Source organism: Mandrillus leucophaeus, unplaced genomic scaffold (genome assembly GCF_000951045.1).
Source record: "Mandrillus leucophaeus isolate KB7577 unplaced genomic scaffold, Mleu.le_1.0 Scaffold727, whole genome shotgun sequence".
NCBI classification, from domain to species: domain Eukaryota; kingdom Metazoa; phylum Chordata; class Mammalia; order Primates; family Cercopithecidae; genus Mandrillus; species Mandrillus leucophaeus.
Window position 1 is genome coordinate 1,324,688 of NW_012107886.1, and position 23,258 is coordinate 1,347,945.

At 42.6% G+C, this 23,258-nt stretch overlaps 1 protein-coding gene and 1 long non-coding RNA gene across 2 annotated transcripts in view; one reads left to right on the forward strand and one right to left on the reverse strand.

Annotated features, from left to right (window-relative positions):
* ITPR1 (inositol 1,4,5-trisphosphate receptor, type 1) overlaps nt 1–15,348 on the reverse strand; it is a 354,179-nt gene extending 338,831 nt beyond the window's left edge. Inside the window, exons 1-2 of the mRNA XM_011965454.1 lie at nt 15,085–15,348; nt 14,179–14,254 (exon numbers count right to left, since the gene is read on the reverse strand). The gene's annotated coding sequence lies outside the window, so the exon portion shown is untranslated. The remainder of the gene's footprint in view (nt 1–14,178; nt 14,255–15,084) is intronic.
* A 184-nt stretch (nt 15,349–15,532) lies between these two features.
* On the forward strand, nt 15,533–17,805 carry LOC105528643. The gene is made up of 2 exons (XR_001004389.1): nt 15,533–15,911; nt 17,324–17,805. It is a non-coding gene; the product is annotated as an uncharacterized LOC105528643 (long non-coding RNA).
* The last annotated feature ends 5,453 nt before the right edge of the window (nt 17,806–23,258 follow it).

Below are 23,258 nucleotides of genomic sequence, written 5' to 3' on the forward strand. Positions count from 1 at the left end.
CTTGGGAGGAAATGAGAAACTGATTCTATTCTAGTTAAGGGACGCCAAAACCACAGACCTGCCGGTTTTCACCAAGACACAAAGGCAAGCCTCCTATATTTAATTAAGATGAAGTCGCCTGGCTACTGGGGCGAAACAGTCTGACTTTCAGTAATAGGGAGGCAGGGCAGTCCCACTGACAGTCTGACCTTAAATGAGACCCTTCTAAGCATGAGAATCAGGTACTTCGGATCCCCTGCCATGCCTGTACCCCCTCACCTCCTCCCCACAGTGCACCTTTAATCTCCTGATGACCAAGCTCCTCTGTATTTTACCACACAATTACCTTAACAGTGAAAATCTTATATATCACTGACCCAAGACACATGCAAAATACTCCCCAGAGACCTGAATTTGTAATCATTTAACCTCCTTAAACGGCGAAGCTGGCTAGCACAGAATATAGCTCATCTATTATTAAAAGCTTCTACCCTGGTTCCTTAAACACCAGTTATGACAGAACCTAAGAGCAATAGGCATCAATCTAATTTCTATTGTAGGACACAACTTCATCTGAGGCCAAAAGCTACAAAAAGAACCAAGTAAGGGTTGGAGACTAACAGTTACAAAGGAAGTTACACTTGAAGCTGCTATTCTCAGACACAGAGAGGAACCTATGCTTTATAATTTTTTAATGACCCATCCCACTGCAGAGCTTCTGGACTGCTTGGTATAATCTTGCTCCTAAGAAAAAGATGAACGTAAGACAAGTACCACTAGCTTCCACATTCTCAGCTTTCCTTTGCATTTCAGAAGGAGCTTTAACTAGGAAGCAAAACAACTATTTTGCTTTGTTACAAAAACAACTGAAAAGTATCCCCGTGCATTTATTTCTGAACAGGAAGATCTGATACAATACCCAGACTTAGAGATGGTCAGTTGCACTCTGTCTCTTAAGCCTTCAATTTCTCCCTCTCTCTAATGTTCCATGCCACAACCCCACATTTCAAATTACCTATGTACTCTAGGAGCTGGTGGCCCTCAATGGTGGCCCAAGAGTCAGGGAAACTTCAAGGTCAAAACTATTTTCACAATAACATCGAGGCATTATTTTCATTTTCACTCAGTCTCTCACACATGTACAGTGAAGTTTTCCAGAGGCTGCAAGGCACATGATGTAACAACAGACTGAAGACAGAAACAGATATAAGATCTGTGAATCCAACTATGTTCTATGAAGCCAGATCTCAAAGTGATTCGCAAAAAAAAAAAAAAAAAAAAAAAGCTACTCTTCTCACAAAATTTTTGTTTGGGAAAATATTCTTATTGTTCATTAAAAATATGTCAATAGGTTAATGTGTAACGGGTTTTTAAAAATATTTTTTCAGTGTTCATTTTCTCAGTGTTAATTTCTAACATGGTAAATATAGACAGATGTAACTCACATCAGTAGAAGTTCTTTAGGGTCCTGAATTGTTTTTAGGCATGTAAAGAGCTCCTGAGAGCCAGAAGTTTGAAAACTGTTGCCATAAACTTTTCTTAAGAGTTGCCCTGGCATCGACTGTATGCTTAGGACTCTCACTGTATAAGTTTGGAAACTTTATATATTAACAGGAAGAAAATGTAAAATATACAACTGAACAGCCAGGGCTCTAGAAAGTGAACTGCTCGATTTGAAACTTAAATCTTTCTTCTTATAGAACGTATGTATTGATACCTACTATACGCCACCACTACACTAGGTACGGGGGATACAGATCAAAGCAAGACGTATAAGGTCCTTGCTCCCGTGATACCTATATTCTAGTGAGGGCAGACAGACAGGAAACAGATGAAATAAGCAAGACAGATCAGATAGTGATGAGTACATGCAAACAATTAAAACTGGGTGATATGATTAAGTGACAATGCAATTTTGGCTGGTCAGAAGAAACGAGATGAGACGTTTAAGCGAAGACCTGAAAGTCAAGATAGAGGCAGTCATGCAAAAAAAAAAAAAAAAAAAAATCAGGCGGAAGAGCATTTTAGGTAGAGCAAACAGCTAGTACAAAGGCTGTAAAGCAGAAAAGAGCTTAGCAAATTCCAGAAACAGAAAGCCAGCCCAATGTCTGCAGCATTAATGGGGAAAGGAAGAAAATAGAGGTTAAAGGCAGGGTAGAGAAGACAGAGCCAGTAGGACTTCACAAGCCAGGGTAAAAAGTTGGCCTTCTATTCTAAATGTAATGGGAAGTTTGTAACCTCGATCAAGTTACTTCCCTTATCTGGCCCTCAATTTATTCATCTGCAGAATGGGGATAATGAGCGCTTATCTCATAGTTATGTTGACAATTAATTGTGAAAAAGAAAATAGAAAGGGGGACACAGGAAGCATTCCTATTCGCTGTCGTAATTCTACTTTCAAATCTGTTCTATTTTCTATTCTCATAAACTACTCTTTCTAAACTTCTTAGGCTTATAATCAGCAGAGAATCAGCTCTGCCAAAACAGCAAAGTTCAAATGACAAGTGAATATACAAAAGGGACACATGAGATGCACTGACCTGGACATGTCAATGCCAACTCCAATAGAATGTTTTCCCCACTACTCCTAATAAAACCAGAACCAGCAAAGCACAGCCAGGTGAGGAGTGAATGCCAGCATCTCACTCACACAGCACCCTTTGCGTCTATCTCCAGTCGCCAAGCTTTGCCACCTGGCCCCAAAGCACCTGCATTTGGACATTCTTCTGCTAAAAAATGTAGCCAACAACAAATCCATCAGCCTTCCCCGTTCTTTCTTGGCATATCCACACTACCTCCACCTCCTAAAAGACAAAAGCCCCTTGCCAAAGTCCTTTGGTGCTGGTTTTCTTGCTGCTTGCTTTAAAAAATAATAAAAATCAAAGAGCTTCCTCAAGGCCGGGCACAGTGACTCACACCTGTCACCCCAACACTTTGGGAGGCTGAGGTGGGTGGATCACTTGAGGTCAGGAGTTCGAGACCAGCCTGGCCAACATAGCGAAACCCCATCTTTACTAAATATACAAAAATTAGCCAGGCATGGTGGCTTGTGCCTGTAGTCCCAGCTACTTAGGAGGCCAAGGCAGGAGACTTGCTTGAACCTGGGAGGTGGAGGTTGCAGTGGGCTGAGATCATGCCACTGCACTCCAGCCTGGGCGACAGAGGAAAACTCTTTCTCAAAAAAAAAGAAAAAAAAAAAAGCTTCCTTTAAAGTTAGGCGCAAAGAGAGGGGCTTACACACAGGGCTTTTGCTCAAAGCACCTGGCGAGCCAAAAGGCCTTAAGGCGGTTGGCCCCTCAGAACCGTAGATAAGGATGACGACAAAAAAGCACCGTTTCACTTTTTAGGTCAAGCAGTACCCAGCAGGGCAGGTTAACGATGGGCCGAGCCCAGCAAACCATGAGGTCTTTCACAGGAAAAAAAGGAGTATGCCCAGGAAAAGGAAGAGCTGCTGGCATTTGATCAATCTCCTGGCAAGAGGCCAAGGAAACTCCCTCCAGAGTGAGCACAAGTCTCCCTGCGATGTCCTCACCCAGGTACATATATGGTAATATGGCTGTAAATACGGAGTAGAGAAAACCTAACACATTTACGGTTGACTTGTTCAAGGGGGAGAAAAAGGCTCCCTTTACAACAGTCTCTGCTTCTGTTCCCGGGCACTCTCAGGGTTAATTTTGGACTTCCTTTGAGCAAAGATGCTTGGCGATATCATCTTTATTGTGAAATGAGGATGAACAGCACATTTTTGACTTGGACACAATGCCACCCTCCTCCCCACACATTTTCACACAGCTCCCCCTCCTTGCCTTCTTGTCCCACTAGCTGCTAATCAGATCGTCCTCAGAAATGCAGCATGTCCCCATCATCAGATAATTTATTCTCTTGCAAAAAGCACTTCTCTGGGAGCATAGAAAATCGTATTCTGCTTTCGTTTTCAGGCAGTCCCAAAGGAAGTCACCAACTCAGAAGTTTCAACTTTAAGCAAGGCCCTTCATGACATCCCAGAAATAGCAGCTGTAAATCTGAAGTTCAGAGGAATGATTCTCTAGTATAATACAATGTTGCCCATTCTCCATTCCCCCTGCCACACACACATACACACACAAAAATTAACCTACTCACTTTTTCAGACATGTCTGCTAAGTAACCTTTTCCCCAACCAGGTACAGTATCTACAGTTATTTCTCAAAAAAGATGCCCATTCTGACATTCGGTCTCATGGCTTCTACTCTTCAAGGCCAAAGTAAGAGAAGCCAACCAAAAGCTCAACATTTCCAAGGCAGAGAGCTGCAGATTTGGTGAGTGGAGAGCATTTAGCTAAAACTCCTTATTTTACGGGTAGAAAAAACAAACCTGAGGCCCAGTGATTTCTTGGAGGTCACACACCCGACGAGTGGCCAAAGCTAGACCACAGGGCTCCAGATACCAAGGCCAGTGTTTTTTTGGTTTTTTGGTTTTTGGGAGGGGGCGAGAGGGGGAGGGTTCTTATTTTGTTAAAAAGTTGAAGTCAGTCCCAGCCTGAAAAGACACCCCTCTGCCCACACAGAAACCTCAAAAAAACAGCAAATCTAGTTAGGTCAATATCCTCAGAGAGGGATAAAAGTCTCACCAAGCCTGAAAAATTCACTCAAGGACAGGGTTTCTCAACCTGTTCACTAGTGACATTCTGGGGCAGAGAGCTCTCCGTTGTGTGTGTGTGTGTGTGTGTGTGTGTGTGTGTGTGTATTGGGGTCCGGGGGCTGTCCAGTGTACTGTTGAGCAGCATCCCTGGCCTCTGTTCACAAAATGCCAGTAGCACCCCACCCCTGCCTGCCAGACAGAACCACCAAAATGTCTCCAGATGATACCAAATGTCCCCTGGAGGACAAAATCACCCTCCCTGTCCCCACTGAGAACCACTGCTCTAGGACATAGATAGGTTTTGCTTTGCTTTTTATCTGTAAGGCCTTCTGCAAACATTTGTTTTTAGACAACTCGGCAGCAATGACCCGAAGCAGGTATTTTTATTTTTACACCTATTCTACAGAAGAGGAAACAGATGCACAGATGTTCCATGTTTTGCCCCTTACCCAAGAAGCAGTCAACACTCGGTACTGCAGAGTCCCTATCCTGTGGCTCACCAGGGCAACACCATTATGACCTGAGAGCAGCTTGGTTTCACTACCTGATTTTTCCACTCCCTTTTATGAATACTCAACAGTTTCCCAAGACGAATGTCCTCTAGAGTTGTACTGAACAACACCTCAAAAGCTATCAAAAGGAAATGCTTAATATATCTCTTCACAGTCCTCACATCACCCTCTGCAATAAAGGGCTTTTCTTTTTTTTTTTTTTTTTTATTGAGATGGAGTCTCACTCTGCCACCCAGGCTGAAGTGCAGTGGTGCCATCTCATTTCACTGCAACCTCCACCTCCTGAGTTCAAGCAATTCTCCTGCCTCAGCCTCCCAAGTAGCTGGGACAACAGGTGTCCGCCATCATGCCCAGCTAATTTTTTTTGTATTTTTAGTAGAGATGGAGTTTCACTATGTTGGCCAGGCTGGTCTCAAACTCCTGACCTGAGGTCATCCACCCATCTTGGCATCCCAAAGTGCTAGGATTACAGGCGTGAGTCACGATGCCTGGCTGTAAGGCTTTTCAAAGAAAGATGCCAGTTTAAGAAATATTTAATCAGGAGAGGGGTACAGGGGCCAGGTGCAGTGGATTACGCCTGTAATCCCAGCACTTTGGGAGGCCAAGGTGGGCAGGTCACGAGGTCAAGAGATCAAGACCATCCTGGTCAACATGGTGAAATCCCATCTCTACTAAAAATACAAAAAATAAGCTGGGCGTGGTGGCACGTGCCTGTAGTCCCAGCTACTCAGGAGGCTGAGGCAGGAGAATCACTTGAACCCGGCAGGCAGAGGTTGCAGTGAGCCAAGATCACGCCACTGCACTCTAGCCTGGTGACAGAGCGAGACTCCTTCTCAAAGAAAAAAAAAAAGGAGAGGGATACAAAAAATTAGTTTTTCCAAGCAGCCTTCAAAGGGAGAAAAAAAAACATATATAAATTACTTAATTGTGTAAGCACTTCCTGTGTGCCAGGTATTCTTATGAGTTAAAAAAACAAAAGGCCCATAAGGAAAATAGGTTTCAGGGCCCTGGAGTTTCGAATGACAGATTTTCAAGTATCAGAAAAAGCTTCCCAGAGGAGAAAGCATTTGGGCTGGGCCCTAAGGAATAGAAGGATTTGGCGAGGTGGACAGAGGAGGGTGGGGAGGGACACATGAGGCAGAACATACACACACACAACAAGGCAAACAAATGAACGTCCATTGTCTGGGTGTCATATCAGCTTTTTCTGTTCAGAAATATGTGCCTGGGATGCTTTTAAGCTGTTCTTGCAAAAGAAAATCATTTCCCAGATAAAGCTCCTTCTGAAATGAAAATGAACAGCAAGAAACTTGGAGGCTAGTGATATTCTTCTTATGTTCACCTTCTTCTGATGAGCTGCATTATATCAAGCAGTCCAGAAGTTATGCTGATGGGACAGGTCAGAAAGTATGATGAAACATAAATTCCTCAGTGTCCCATGACAGCAGGTGAACAGCAGTGACTGCACAACTCTAAGTAGGGGTATGTGTACCTTCTGGTCTCTTTCTGTCTTCATCTGAAGAGCCAATAAAAGCATCCCCAAACATAAGCATGAAAGTTCCCATGTTTGTCGGAGAGGGAATCATGTGAGAGCTACTTACTCTCACCTCAGGTTGGTGATTAGCCTACCTTTCCAATTCACTGAAAATAAGACTGCAGGGGAAAAGTACAAAGGTCAGCTTCAGCTTCAACAAGTGAGAGCTAGCCATGAAAAAGCAAAGGAACCACTAAATGACAAGGACTGAAAAAGCACAGGAATAGGAATCCTCCAATGCAGATCTTCTCATATTTTCACGTGTGTGTAAATCACTTGAGGATCTTGCAAAAATGTAGGTTCTCATTCATTGAATGTGGGGTAGGGTCTGAGAGCCTGCAATTGCTAACAAGTTCCCAGTTAATGTCAGTAACGCTGGTCTGGGGACCACACTTGGAGTGGCAAAGATGTAGTATAGTGTTTCTCAAACTTTTGACGGCAGCTCAGAGTAAGGAAAATATTGAGCTTACAAACCAATGTTCATTGTGCATGTGAGACAAAGAATTTTGTTGCGACGTACATAGTTCTTCTTAAGTATCCGTGCAATACACTTCCATGTTTTCTATTCTAGGTTATGTCATTAAAAAAAAAGTTTGGCCGGGCCTGGTGACTCACACCTCCAGTCCCAGCACTTTGGGAGGCCAAGGCAAGAGGATCGTTTGAGCCCAGAAGTTCAAGGCCAACCTGGGCAATATAGGGAGACCCAATCTCTACCAAAAAAAAAAAAAATTAATTAGCCAGGAGTGGTGGGGCACACTGGTGGTCCCAACTACTCAGGAGGCCAAGGTGAGAGGATCGCTTGTGCCTGGGAGGTTGAGGCTGCAGTGAGCCAAGATCATGCCACTGTACTCTAGCCTTGGCAACAGAGCAAGACCCTGTCTCAAAAACTAAAAATAAAAAGTTCATCAAGGCCCACTAAATTAATTTAACAACCTCTTCGTGGGTTGTCACAGAGTTTGAAAAACATGTATACAGAACAAGAGTAACATTCCTGCCCATCTGGGGAGAACAACGATGTCTCAGCCTCAGGACACGAAGGCTAAACCCAAAACCAATTTTTTTAAAAAGCTTAGATTATGTTCAGAATTCTTTGCAAAAAGGCAAGGATAGGTCAATAGCATTTTGGAAATGCTTTCACCTAGGAAATTCAAGTTTTAAGTTTTCTTCATTTTAATTTGTTTTCTCGTCTGTAAGATGAGGATGATCTTGGCCCTAAGTGGAGATCTCCAAATACCATTTTGGCCAGGCGTGATGTCTTGTGCCTGTAATCCCAACACTTTGGGAGGTTGAAGTGGGAAGACTGCCTGAGTCTAGGTGTTTGAGACCAGCCTGGACAACATGGCAAGACCCCATCTCTGCAAAAAACACAAAAGATTAGCCAGATGTGGTGCTGAATGCCTGTAGTCCCAGTTACTCAGGAGGCTGAGGTGGGAGGATAGCTTGAGCCCAAGAGGCAGAAGTTTCAGCGAGCTGAAATCATGCCACTGCACTCCAGCCTGGGCAGCAGAGTAAGACCCTGTCTCGAAAAAACAAAATTTAAAAAATTCCCCTCTTAAAAGAGCAAAGGCTCCTTGAAGAAAAGGCTGATTCTTGGTCTGGGATAAGAAATAGAGAAGATGAGCCTAGAACATCTTGTTATATAGAAATCAAAAAAGCTAGCACAGACTACAAGGGCTGTGTCAAAATCTCAAGAACTTTACCAGCCCATTTCTCACAGACTAAAGAACTAATGGGTTCGGGTAGTGAGCATCAAGGGGTGCTAATATAACAAGAGTAGACATCCAACATCTCACACCCACCTAAGCAAAGTTTACAGAGTAGACTTACTGGAGTCCCAGCTACTGGGAAGGCTAGGGCAGGAAGATTGCTTGAGACCAGGAGTCCAAGGCCAGCCTAGGCAACGTAGTGAGACCCCTTCTCAATTTAAAAAAGAAAAGAACCTAACTTTGACCAAGCCTCTACATGTAACTACCAAATTATAGTAGACCAAGGGGATAGAGAAACATGTTAAACCACATTGCACTGATGCAGTCAGCAAAGTCTAAACTGTGGAGATGTGTATCACCCAGTTTCTTCAATAACAACAACAACAACAAAATGCACGGAAAAAAGATTTGTAGAAGAAATACAGAGATTAGTGGATATCAACCATTTGTAACGTATTTACCTTATTTGGATCCTAATTCAAACTGTTAAATATGTTTATGTGCAAAATTATTATATGTATTTTTTACAAATATCTATATACATATGTATATATATCTAGGAAGTATAAACATAGACTCAGTAAAAATGAAAGGCCATCAAAGGGGTAGACACATTTAGAAAAGATGTTCGAGATGTATAAAAGGTAATTTACCAAATGAGTGGTACTATATAAGTCCCTTTTTATGAAATTCAAATATATACATACATTTTACATATACATGCTTAGAGGAAAAGCCTGAAACCCTAATCTCGAATAGTTGGAATTGCTTTGTTTTGTTTCATTGCTCATCTTTATTTCCTAATGTTGCACTACAATGAATATGCTATCTTTTTCTCCTTAAAAAACTTTTTTAAATAGAGATGGGGTCTTGCTATGTTGCCCAGGCTGGAGTACAGTAGCTATCACAGATGCAATCATAGTGCACTACAGCCTCAAACCCCTGGGCTCAAGAAATTCTCCTGCCTCAGTCTCCTGAGTAGCAGAGTCCAGGGTGTGTGCTACATGAATATGACTATCTTATGTATTAAGTAATAAAATTTGAGGTTTGCTTTAAGTTTGCACACACGCAGGGGTCCACTTCACTTATTAGGGAGAATCACTGATGTGAAGCTTCTAATTCCCCAAGGATGCTGGAGAGCAGAATATTAGTCCTCCTTGTAAATATCTCTTAAAATGACACGGGATACACCGCAGGGTGGCGGTAGGACATAGAAGGTTTGTGCTGAAACTCCATGATTATCATTGAGTTCTTAGAATTTGCTCTTCAAGTCACCTGTATGTTCACCTATTTGTCAAACTTTCCTTTTCTACTGAAGTGAGTTACAATCCCAGGTAAGTCCTGTCATTAACCAGACAGTCCGGAAATCTGGGTTTTACCCCCTATCGAGTTCCCATCTGGTATGTGATCCTGCCAACCTTACCAGAGCCTCTTCGGAAAGGACAATGTAGTTTTGTGATGTTGAAAACCACACTGAGAATTCTGTGAGAGTTTACAAGTCCTCAGATAAACCACTGTTGACCTGCAAAATCTGGTCCCTACAGGTCTGGACCTTGACTCCCTCTCCCTCCTGAACTCGGAGCACTCTCCCCTGGCCTTCTTCTCCTACCTCCAACATGTCACACCCACTCCTATCTCAGGGCCTCTGTACTTGCTGCTCTGACATTTGAAATACACTTTTTCCCTGATATCTATAGGGCTAACTCGTTTGCCTCCTTCAGATCTGTGCTGAGATGTCATGTAGTAAAGATCTAATCCCCACCTGAGTACTCCCTTAATACCCCTCATCATGTTGTTTTAAATTACCGTAAAATATACATAACACACCACTTTGAAATGTTATAACTCAGTGGCACTAAGTACGTTCATACTGTTGTGTGACATCACCACCATCCATTTCCAGAACTTTTTCATCTTTCCAAACTGAAATTCTATCCTCAAGAAACACTAACTCCCCCTTCCTGTCTTCTCTCTCCCCCAGCAATCACCATTCTACTTCTGTCTGCAGGGATCTGACTACTCTGGATGCCTCTCTAAGAAAAATCATAAAATTATGCATCCTTTTGTTTCTGGCTTGTTTCGTTTAGCATGTTTTCAAGGTTCATTCACATTGTAGTATGTGTCAGAATTCCCTTTTTAAGGCTGAATAATATTCCATTGTATGTATATTTCACATTTTGTTTATCTACTCATTCATCAATAGACTTGGGTTGTTTCTACCTTTCCGCTACTGTGATAATGCTTCTACTGACACAGGTGTACAAATATCTGCTCACGTCCCTATTTTCAATTTTTTAAAGTATATACTTTCAAGTGGAATTGTTGGGACATAAAGTAGTTTTATGTTTAATTTTTTTAGTAACTGCCATGCTGTTTTCCACAGCAGCTTCACCATTTTACATTCCCACCAGCAATGCACAAGGGATCTAATTTCTCCACTTGTTATTTTCAGATCCCCGCTTAACCAGTTTTCTTTTTCTCCGTAGCCTTTACTACCTCTAATACTGTAATACTTACTTATTTATTTATATTGGCTACCTCCCACTAACTAGGATGTAAGCCTCTTGGGAACAGGATGATTTGTTCCTTGCTATATCCTGAGCACCTGGAATACACCTTAGTACATAGCAGGTGCTCAAGAAATTTGTTGAATAAAGAATAAAACACTTGAATCACACACAACAACTTGAACAGGCCTTAGAGTCTGTTAAATAGATTTACCACACCATGTGCCTTAAACTACATCCAATTTAGAAATCTCAAAGTTGAATGGGTGACGGTTTCAGTGGTGTATTTGGCTTATCCTCATTAGCAATCATCTCAGAACCACAGACACCAAGACAATTGTAAGGAAGCACAGGAGTTATGTCATTCACATCACTGACTTCAAGCCTTAATTGCATTCATCAATTGAGCTATGTACAAACTTAAAACAGCAAAAATGAAAAAAAAAAAAAACAAAACTGCATGCACTTCTGGTTGACAGCCTGCAAATGCAATGTGTTTTGTTTTAAAAAATCAAACCAATAGTAAACAAGATAGACACTGGCCTTGCAGAGACTCCTTAATGAGATGTAGCCAAAGACAGCTTGACCTAGAAACCTAACTTCAGGCCTACTTTTATTTTGGCTGTTTTTTCTGTTGTTCATATTTGGTGCTTGTTTCATTTTGGTTTGTTTTCTAAGAGCTGCTTGTGAAGAAATCAGACAGAGTTTCCATGATATCTTTATAAATGAGTTGAAAAGCCATGTGATGTTCCCCCGCCTCTGGAAGTCAGTTGGTTGCACACCATTGGATTAAAGGTTTCTTTTTTATCTTTCTCTCTGCCCACTCTCCTTCCTCCCTGTAATACCAACACTCTGATCTTCCTCACTTGAAAATATTTTGAAGAAAAAGACTGCTGATCTTTGTGGAGTTCATCCATCTCTTTTTTTTCTTTTTTTTCTTTTTTGAGACGGAGTCTCGCTCTGTCGCCCAGGCTGAAGTGCAGTGGCCGGATCTCAGCTCACTGCAAGCTCCGCCTCCCGGGTTTACGCCATTCTCCTGCCTCAGCCTCCCGAGTAGCTGGGACTACAGGCGCCCACCACCTCGCCCGGCTAGTTTTTTTGTATTTTTTTAGTAGAGACGGGGTTTCACCGGGTTAGCCAGGATGGTTTTGATCTCCTGACCTCGTGATCCTCCCGTCTCGGCCTCCCAAAGTGCTGGGATTACAGGCTTGAGCCACCGCGCCCGGCCTTTTTTTTCTAAGCAGCCATTCCACTTCTCATTCCTAAAGAAAAGACGCCAGTTCCCTCCAAAAGACAATCACTTTGTTTAAAGCGATACCATTGTCAACCCCAAATGACTTTCACGGGTCTCAATGCAAGAGCCAGAGTAATTCATTTAGAACATGAAGAACTTTCCCTGCCTGATAAGAACGATATCTTGAAAGGATTTTCTGTTCTGACTTGAATTATTCAAAGAGCAGATTGTACTTTCAATGTACATGTGCATATACACACACACACGAACTTGAAAGAAAAAATAGAGAACAAAAACATCTGCACAACTGGCTGCAAAGCAAACTGGAAGGTATATGAAAAGGTATCAACGTTTCACATTGCAGACTAACTGCAGTTTAAACTTTCAAATTATTCAGATGGGGAAATGCCTGATCCTTTTAACCTACTCAGATGCTTTGATGTAAATAATCAAGAGGTATTTCAGCCAGGAGGTGAGCCTAATGCTTAACTTACATAATGTTCCTTGTGGTTTGGTTTGGTTTCTTTTTACTCTTCCCATTCAGGTTTTCCAAAATGAACTCATTACAACATCTAATACCTCCTCAAATATCTGCACTCTTTTATCCCTATGTTTGTGGCTACATCCTTTACTTCTTATATCAATGTTAAGTACTATTTCGTCATTGGTGGGCTGTAAGCAAGTTATTTCATCAATAGCAGTAAGTTTACCACTTTTCCTTGCTTCCCTCTCACCACCACCATCCCCAAATCAACTTAGGTCCATTTGTGGGATGCAGTGCAGCCTCACCGCCTGAGGTTATACCTTGCTCCTACTTTGTACTAGCTACTGGGCAAGTGATTTCACTCTCTGCACCTCAGTTTCTTCACCTGCATCTGTTGCACAGGGTTTGTGAGATACATTGCTGTGGACCCGGCTTACAAGTACTTAATGTGTCCATCTTATTATTTTTAGCAACCAGTTAGAAAACAGTCTGTGGACCAGTTTCTCCTTGCTGTACAGCTAATTCTGAAGAGGGGAACTGGACCTAATCTTTGGCTTTAAGAGGACCCACACAGCCATGTGAGTCAATAAAAGAACTTCAAGAAGAAACTAGAGTTCTTACATCCAAATGCTTCTCACTCTGCCAGTACTCCTAAGGATCTTATCAACAGGAAACAAAAGCACTATACCACTATAATGAAGTGTCTGACTTTTATTTTCTCATTAGAAAAGCCCAAAGATTGTAGCCCAGGGAACAGCTAAATATTTAGAATGTTATAAAAGTTACAAAGACCCAGCCACCCACCCCTACCCACCTCTGTTACCCTGTTATTTACCATGTTCCTGAGCATTTTAGGAGAAAAAACTTTTGATGGCCAAATCTGCAGCAATAGTGATGTACGTGCACCCGCTGAAACCTCCCACTCTTCAAATGCAGTCTGACCATTTTGGGGAAAAAATAGGAACTGTTGTGTTTACAGATAAATGCTGCTCTCAGCTCATATTCCACCACAGGCCCCAAAACAACAGGGCCCTGCCAGATTCCTTGACTTTCAGGTGGCTCGAGTCAAGGGCTGGATGCTACTATCTTAAGCTCCAGTAACTCACTTCCCTTTTTAAAGTTCTAATTCTTTCAACTTGCAGCAACCACTTTCATTTCTTGCAATCCAACCTACTCTGATTAAGCACACGTTCAAAATTAGAAAAGAGTGACTATTTTTTGAAGGAGAGAAGCAGTTAATATTGCTTACACATCTTGGCATATGAAATGCACTGCGTCCTTTAGAATTTAAATAATCAGCACGCTTTTCAGACCAGCAATGGGCCGCCGTTTTATTGCTCCATTTAATGGCCTTTCCCCTCCCCGCCTCTTTCATAAACCTTCAGGCTCCTTCAGTTCTGAGCTACGTCCAAGAAACGGACAGTCCACTGGACCTCTGCTCCCAAAAGCCCTCACCAAAGGCAGAGGCAAATTTTGAAGGCTGAGCCACGGAGTTTCTTTTTCTTTCTTACCCCCCACCTCACTGGCGATTTAGATAGAACTTAAAATAGGCTTAGGACAAAAACTCATTATTGACTATAGCACTCAGGCTTCCACACTCACCTGACCCGGGTCAGGCACTCTGTTGCCAAAACAAGCCCAGCGAGGGGTGCAAATCCTGCTCCTCTGTAGTCAGCTCCTAAATATTTAGAAAGAAAGAAGACTGAGTACCAGATCGCGGAAGATGAGTCTCTAACAGAAGTGCTCCAAATTACAAGTTTCCAACTTCTTTAGCCTCCTTCCCTGGGGAGACCCCTCCCCACCCCACCCTCCAATTTTGGCAGGCAGGTTGGTGGGATCGCTTGGGCGACGATTACAGGTAACTACTCTTATTTCCAGGATGTAACTGACAAGTGAGACTAGGCACGCATAAACTTCGAACGTGCGGGAGGCTGGAACTAAGGGAAGTGTTTGGCAGATCCCAAAGCACTTGTTTCCCGGTGAGGAGGCCAAGTATCCGAAGCCCGCATCCTCACTGGACATGAGCTTCGTCCACACTTCATCTCTCACCGCTTCCCCGGTTTTCTTCCGTTTTTAAAAACCCTCCCCACGGGGGCCCCCCACACATGCATTATTCTCCCAACCATGGAGCGCAAGAGAGGGCTACATTTTTAGAAAGATTATTTCCTTGAGCAGGCTCACATATGACACCCCCACAACCTCTCTCCGAGAAAAAAAAAAAAAAAAAAAAACTATTTCCTGCAGCTGCAGCAACAGTTTCCAACTTGGGGGAATGCCACACCAGTCCAGAATAGGGAGCCCCCAAAGCCACGCACTAGAGTCGAGGATATTTGTTTTTTAAGCCTCAAATGAGCTCCTCCAAAAACACTGCCCGCAGTAAAGGAACCCCCAAATGCATGCCAACTGCATGCACATCCATCGATATCTCCCCGAGACCGGGGCAAAAACTTCTGCGCCGGGGGAGCCAGTGCCAACTCCCCGCGCCCTCTGCCCGGCCCCAGCCGCTACCTTGGTGCCCGGGGAGCCACGCCGGTTTGGGGGAGCAGGGCGAGGAGAGGGGTTAGCAGCCGCTGGATAATCCCATGTCCGCGAAGAGGGAGCTCGTTCCGTTAGGATGGAAGCGGAACACCCACACCTCCTCTCGGCGTGCGCTTTCTCTCTCTCCACCCCCTGCCTACTCCTCCACCACCACCACCTCCTCCTCCTCCTCCTCTCCTCCCACCCCAGCGAGCTTGAGGAAACGCTTCAGCAGCACATCCACATGGTTACTGCACTTTGAAGCGGCTCCGGGTGTCTTATATAGGCCGGGAAGCTCCCTGGGCAATGTAGTCCGAGTACCGGGTGGTGGCGGCGCCTGAGGCAGCGGGGAGGGACTACAAGTCCCAGAACCCCCTGGGCGCCCGGGCTGGGCCCTAAATAGACGCGCGCGGGGACAGGGGAGGGGCGTCCTGCGAGGCTTTCAGGCTGCTTGTCCCGTACCTTGGCTGGGTAGGTAGGTCTTGGAGCCTGCCATCCAAAACCACCCCTGGGAAGCGCCCGCAACCCTTGGGGACGCCTCTCCTCCGGCTGCCCCCCTTCCCTGGAATCCAGGTGTCACTGGGGCCGGGGAGGGGCTAGGAGCTCGGATTTCTGCTTTGGGAAGTTTTTACAAGCCCACCCTCCCCCTGCCTTGGGTCCCGAGCCAAGAATTTCAGAAATCCGGGGCACAAAAACGCCAGTGTTTGCGGTCAAGGATTAAAGGCGCGAGGTTGTCTTTATTTAATCTGCTCCGCCCTGCTCGGGTTTGCACGAAAAACCAAGCCTGGGAGCGGCGGTCCACGCAAGCGGAGACACAGGCAAGTCGCGTGAGAGCACTTTTCTGAGCCCGAGTTGCGTGTCTTTTGTCGCCCCTCAGGAGGTAAAGAAACGCAGACCTCTCCGGTGCACAAATAAAGGAGCCGTGTTGTGACTTGCGGGCTCTGAGATTGGGAGACAGAAAATACATACCGCGACCTCAGTCCTGACCCTACCTCTAGCAGTCCCTCTGCTCCTGGGAGCTGTAAATGCTTAAGTAAATAAACCGCAAACCAGAAAAATAAGGGCTTGGGAGAGAGCCGCTCACAGAGAGATGCGCGTCCAGGCGGGGCGCTCTCCAACAGCTCCGACTGGGGCGAGGTGGGTTTCACCCGCTGCCAAGTAGTGCCTGGGCTCCCGGGTTACGGGCTGCTTCGGGCTCCGGCTTTTGCCGGAGGGGAGAGCTAAGCCCGGAGGCAGTCAGCCGACTGCCCTCTCTTGCCTCAAATGACGTATATTCATTCCTCAAACGTTTCCTGAGTGTTTACTGGGTGCCAGGAGCTGGGGCATAGTGGTGAGCCAAACGCATTATAGCATCCCAGACAGGCACTTCCTGACGCCGCCTAAAGATCTGTTATAACAATAGTAATAATAATGATAATAATCAATGGAGAGGCTGATTTTATTGGGCCCAGACCACACGCAGTTTTCATACTTCATGCTATTGAGTTTCACCAACTGTAGGTATATTTACTATACCTATTTGGCAGGTGCACAATCCAGGGCTCAGAGAAATCAGGTAACTTCCCAAATGACGCCTCGAGTTAAGTGGTACAGCCTGGATTCCGGTTCCATACTCTACGTGTATCAAACCCTTGTCTTTGGGGAAATCCATCACCATTGCCTTAAATAGCCTCTCTCCCCATTTTAGGAGCAGCCTCTGAGCCCTTGGGCAAGTCATTTTCATCTCTTTGCCCCAGTTTTGCCATCTTAAGGAGATTCTCATTAGAATATGTCTACTTTTTAGCAGGATTCCTTAATATAGAGTCGAGTCTTATGCAACTTTAGGAACAAATTAGAGGAGCATCATATCTAATAGTTATTACTGACATAATGCCAAAACGAATCACAATTATTGACATTTATTGGATGAATGCCATATGTCAGGCATTGGTCTAAACTCTTTCTGTATAGCACCTAATTAAATCCTATTAAGACTTTTTTTTACTTATTAGAAAACTGGGGGTGGTGGGGTACAAAGCGGTTAAATTGCTTCCTCCAAAGTCACACAAATAGCTGACTCTTGAACCCTAGACCTAAACTACTACTCTCCGCTACCTCCCCAATGTAAACACGTGCACTGCATTTACCTGCTCAGATATGCATTTAATACCAGTCCAAGAAGGGGCAAAGCTCTTGAAATAGACAAAGTTTGTGTTCACGATATTCGCTCCTGCCCTCCCTTCTCTTTCAGCATTATCCCCTGGTCACTGGGCGCTGGAGTCTAGTGCCTAATACCTTAAGCTACCTCTCCCCATCATCAAGAAACTCCCGCATCTGCCATATAAAGGAAATGTTTCTCATTCACCCCCTCTCATCTCTTCCCCCATGATAACTTCTTCCATTTTCAAAGGATCTTCGGCTCTACTTTTCAAGCAAATTCAACAAATCAGTGTATGCCTATGTAACTGGTAAATGGTGAAGGGTAATTATTTCATGTGCTTCTAACTCAGAAACAATGGAATATTAACAGGGGTTTTCTGAAGATCCAGTTGGACAATTTTCATCTTCATCATATAATGGACATTTATCTCCTACCTGTCTTATCCACTGTCTTCCCTTGGAGACCACAAATTTCACTGAAGGCAGCATCTATGTCTTATTCATGCTTGTGCTCTCTACCTCCCCTGACTCAGAAGGACTTACTCTTCTTTCTGCACATTTTAGTAGATGTGTAAAAAAAAAAAAGTTTGTTAAAAAGATGTTTTAATGGAAGGTGTGTCAGGCATATGGCAGGATACATGACCATATTTTTGGAGCATGCACACCTTGTAGCCCATCTCTATCATAGCCTGTTTTCTCTGCCTGTGTGTATGGATCATCCTATTCAACATTTTGTAAGGTCTAGAAGCTCTCCCCATCATCAAGAAACTCCCGCATCTGCCATATAAAGGAAATGTTTCTCATTCACCCCCCTCATCTCTTCCCCCATGAAAACCTCTTCCATTTTCACTAGGTCACTGGAAAGTAATTTTGTTAATTTTGCTATGATGTGAACAGGTTCTCTATGATGATGTATGACTGATAAATTATGATGATTAATGTCAGAATAAAAGAATCACTGCCTAACTCATTCTCCATTATCAGTAGAGGGAAAGGAGCTGCTTTCTCTTCACTGTATTTTTTTCTAGAAGAATTTTCTATCCCTGTGTTTTCCAGTACAGTGACTGCTAGCCATTTAGGCACGTAAGATGTGGCTAGTTCTGCGATGTGAAATAGATGTTAAACACACATTGAATTTCAAAGACTTAGTACAAAAAAAGCAAAATATCTTAATTTGTATAGTGATTACATGTTGAAGTGGTAATATTTTGGATATTTGTGTTAAATAAAATAGATTATTAGAATTGATTTTACCTGCTTTTTCCTTTTTTAATATAGCTACTAGGAAATTAAAAATTACTTATGTAGCTTCTATCATATCGTATCATATTATGCAGGACTGATGTAGAAAACCAGGAATCTGATTCCCAGGATCACAATTCGAGATGATGACCAGCCCATTAAGATGGCCATTTATGACTTTGCCCTTGAAATGTTCATGCAGGGAACTAGAAGGGCTTTGCAAGGTCAGTACAGTATCATAGACTGAGCAAAAGTCTGAAGAAAGTCCAAAACTAGCACTCAAGCCTACCTCCACGGAAGACCTACAAATAGAAGCATGTTTCGTCAGCAGTACACAGCTGAAAACTATAACTGAATTCATCTGCCTAGAAGCCCACCTCAAATGCTGCCCTGGTTAAGAGAGCACGATAAGCTGGAGAAAGGAGGGATTGGAGAAAATCGTTTTGACACCCAGCTGTACCATTTATATCCTGTTTTGTTTTGTTTAATAAAGTGATACTAACAATCCTTGCCTTGTCAATCTCACTGGGTCAGTGGGTCATAGGACATGAAAGGGCTTTGCAGACTCACCCTAGCTATACTAAAGAAAGAGAACATTATCAACAAGAATGAAGATAATGTTAATGTGTCTTGATACAGTACTCAGTTCCAAACCAAACTTCAGATTAGTGGGGCAGCCCTATTCCCAATTTTCTCTCAGGCATAAGATTTCAATTGCCTATGGAGTGTAATTGGATTGTAACTCAAAGAATAAATGCTTGAGGGGTATAGATACCCCATTCTTCATGATATGCTTATTTCACATTGCATGCCTGTAACAAAATATGTACCCCAAAATATATACACCTACTATGTACCCGTAAAAAATTAAAAAGAACAGAATCACCTATGAATGTCACGATGAGCCTTGAGTGCTTTAATTAATAACGCTAAGTCACGTTTAAATGGCAAGAAAGAATGTCCAACACCCAATCATAGAATTCAATCTATATTTTGGCGCTGACACTGTATTTTCTAGCGTGATGGACTACCATTGACCATGGGAAACATCAGCAAAGAGAAATAGCTACTGTATAGCTAGTCCAACTTGTCTCTCTTGGTCATTGTTAATGTTTTATGGTGGAGGGATAGGGTCACAGCCCTCATTGAAACTCATAAAATCCATGGACACTTGCCCCAGCACAACACAGATACTGCAAATTTCTGCACCAGTTCTTTAAGTTTCTTGTACCAATCCTCTAAAAACCATTCATAGATACCCCCACAAGCTTAGATTATCTTTCAGCTCCATTTTTCGGTGATTTTTATCTCACCATTCAGATAACCTGTTTGAAGATAGGGACTAAGTCCTTTAAATACAGGACCCTTTATAGCATCTAGTTCTGTTCTGGATACAGAGTAAGCATTCAGCACTTACTGGCTAATTGGAACTTACAACGATGACCAGAAGAAATGACCTGCAGACACTTAATCAACGCTACTTGACATGGAAAAAGTGTAGTTGCTGTTCGAACAAGGGCAGGAGAGAGGAGAGAGGACAATTTGGTATGGAGCTATAGAAAGTAAGATGTTTTCTGAATCCAGGCTCTAGATGTCCTGTGAGAATGACAGAAGACACAGCAAGAGGGCCTATTTTTGTTATCCTATCTCTGAAGTGTGGAAGAAACTGCTGGTCAGTCACCTTGTGAGTGGAGGGAACATGGACAAAATGTCAATAATTTAAAATCTGTAAGGCAGCATGATAACTACAAAATAATGCAAAAATTAAGGAGTTCCTAGTACTCTATGCTTTATGGAAGTAGCTGCTATACCATCTCTGATGATTGCTGCCAGTATTGTCTAGAATCACGTAAGCATGTAAAGAGAACTATTACTTTCTTATTCATTATTTTCCTGTAAAACATGCAGAGCCAGGGGTCTATTATTAACTACCCCATCTCCTGCCTCCCACCTGCAAGACTGTCATCCTAAATTGCTCTAGTAGACAAGCTAGATCTGGAGACTTGAAGAAATCTTGGGAAAGGCTTTTTTGTCTTATCTTAGTGTTTAAACTGAAATGAAATCTGCGTATCAAAGGAAAAACATAAAGCTCTTCCTTACAGAATAATTCAGCTAATACATGTAGGAGAAATAATAACATTAGAAAATCACCATTTTGCAGCTTCCAGTATAATGATTTATTTAGATAGGCCAGGCACAGTGCCTCAAGCTTATAATCCTAGCACTTTGAGAGGCCGAGGTGGGCAGATGACCTGAGCCCAGGAATTCAAGACCAGCCTGCGTAACACGGCAAAACTCCGTCTCTACAAAAAATACAAAAATTAGGTGGTCATGGTGGCATGCACTTGTAGTCCCAGCTACTTGGGTGGCAGATGTGGGAGGATCACCTGAACCCAGGGATATAGAGGCTGCAGTGATCTGTGATTGTGCCACTGCACTCCAACCTGGGCAACACAGTGAGACCCTGTCTCAAAAAATAAATAACTAAATAAATTAGGCAGATTATCAATAGATGCCAAACGTGGGGAAAATGTTGATGAGTATGTGGTCCTAAAAATCACTCTATACATCACACATGAATTCTGAAGTGAAAAATGGACCTTTACAGTAAAGAGATAATGGCAATCACCCACATGATTCACCCACGTAGCCATGTGATCAAATTTATTACCAGCAATACTGGGACAACTAGACACTATTTACATACGTATATGATTCTATAAGAAGTACACAACATCACATATGAAATGTTCTTGCCAAAAATATTCGTGAGGAAGCACTCAAACAAACTCAGAATGCAGGACATTCCACAAGACCATTGGCCTGTATTCTTCAGATAAATCAGTGTCATTTTAAAAAATATGGCAGGAGGATTCTCTAGATGCAAATGTTTAAAGTGATGCATTTGGTAATTACGCTGATTGGATCATTATACTATGTATACATCCCTTGAAACATCACATTTTACCCCATAAATATGGATGATTATGTGTCAATTACAAATTAAAAATTAAATTTAAAATAGAGACTGAAACAAACTTTACAACTATATGCAACATGTGACCTTTGAATTTTGGATTAAAAGAAACATTAAAATGAATCTATAGAAGACTTTTTGAGCAACTGTAACAATTTGAATATTATAAAAATTGTAAATAATTTTATTAGGTGTGATGATAGCATTGTGGTTATGTATGAAAATGTCCTTGTCCTCAAGAGATGTATACTAAAGCATTTTGAAGTAAAATCTCATGGTATCTGAAACTCACTCTCCAAAAATGTATGGTGGCATGCACCTGTAGTCCCAACTACTCTGGAGGCTGAGGCACAAGAATCCCTTGAACCCGGGAGGCAGAGGTTGCAGTGAGCCGAGATCATGCCATTGCACTCCAGCCTGGGTGACAGAGCAAGACTCTGTCTCACAATAAATAAATAAATAAATAAATAAATAAATAAATAAATAAATAAAATGCATGCCCATTTAATCTAAAAAGTATATATTTTTATGTTTACACTTACCTATCTTATTCAAAAAATTATCTAAAATCTCGCCACATTCATAGAAATGTTGGTGCCCATTTTTGTGATAGTTTTACAGTTATGCTGGAGAAATAATTATTTTTTACTTTTGAAGGTGATAGCCATGTTTCAACAAATGATTGAAAAATCTACTCTTGGCTTTTTGGGTAAAATGCAGAACAAGCTACTTACTATAACTAAGCAACTTTTGTGTCAGTCTCCAAATTAGGAGTAATTGTATTTGTTGCAGTATTTCCTTCTTAGGGTCTTTTCAAATCAACCAGAAAAGCAAAAAGAATTATGCATAAGAAAAGGGAAATGGAAGGCCAGGCACAGTGGCTCATGCCAGCACTTTGGGAGGCCAAGGCAGGAGGATCATTTAAAGTCGGGAGTTCAAGACCAGCCTGGGCAACATGGCAAAACCCCATCTCTACTACAAATACAAAAATTAGCTAGGTGGGGTGGCACATGCCTGTAGTCTCAGCTACTTAGGAGACTGAGACAGGAGAATCTTGGAACCCGGGAGGCAAAGGCTGCAGTGAGCCGAGACCGCACCACTGCACTCCAGCCTGGGCGACAAGAGCGAGACTCCATCTCCAAAAAGGAAGTGGAAAACTTGAGTATTGCAGGCTTCATCTTTCCCTTCTCCTGTGAAAGTTTTTTAATGATCAACAGACTTAGTTACTAAACTGGGCAGTGAATTCCACTATGTAATTCAGTTACCAGTGAAGTGAACTTACAGCTTTTTTCACTTGCCATGCTCTATCAGTGTAGACTCATGCAAATTAACTGCTTTCTTTTGCTTCCACTTAATTTTATTTCGTGATTTTTAAGTAATATTTCCCCCCTCTAACTTTAGCTTTAGGATATAGGTAACCTGTGTGATGAGTTCAACCCAGAGAGAGAATTTGAGTCAATCCTTTATGAAACAGATCATTTAGGTAGGGTCAGCCCAGGGAAGTGGGATTGGAGTGGTGAGGAATAGGGTAGGGGGAGTTATTAAGAACATTTTGTTGGTTGAATGTCTGTCATTATTAAACTGATATTTAATGGGTACCTACCTACCCTACCGGGTGCTACACTAGGCACTAAAAAGACTGAACAGAATGCAAAGTACTTTTGCTCTCTGCCTTTTTCTTGATCACTACCTTTCCTACAGATGAATTTCATACATGGTGCTTAGAGGATGACAAATAAGACTGGCTGCTTTTTTATCAGCGGTTATTGTCATCAGCTGGTCTTTCATGCCATTTCCCTCCTTGTTT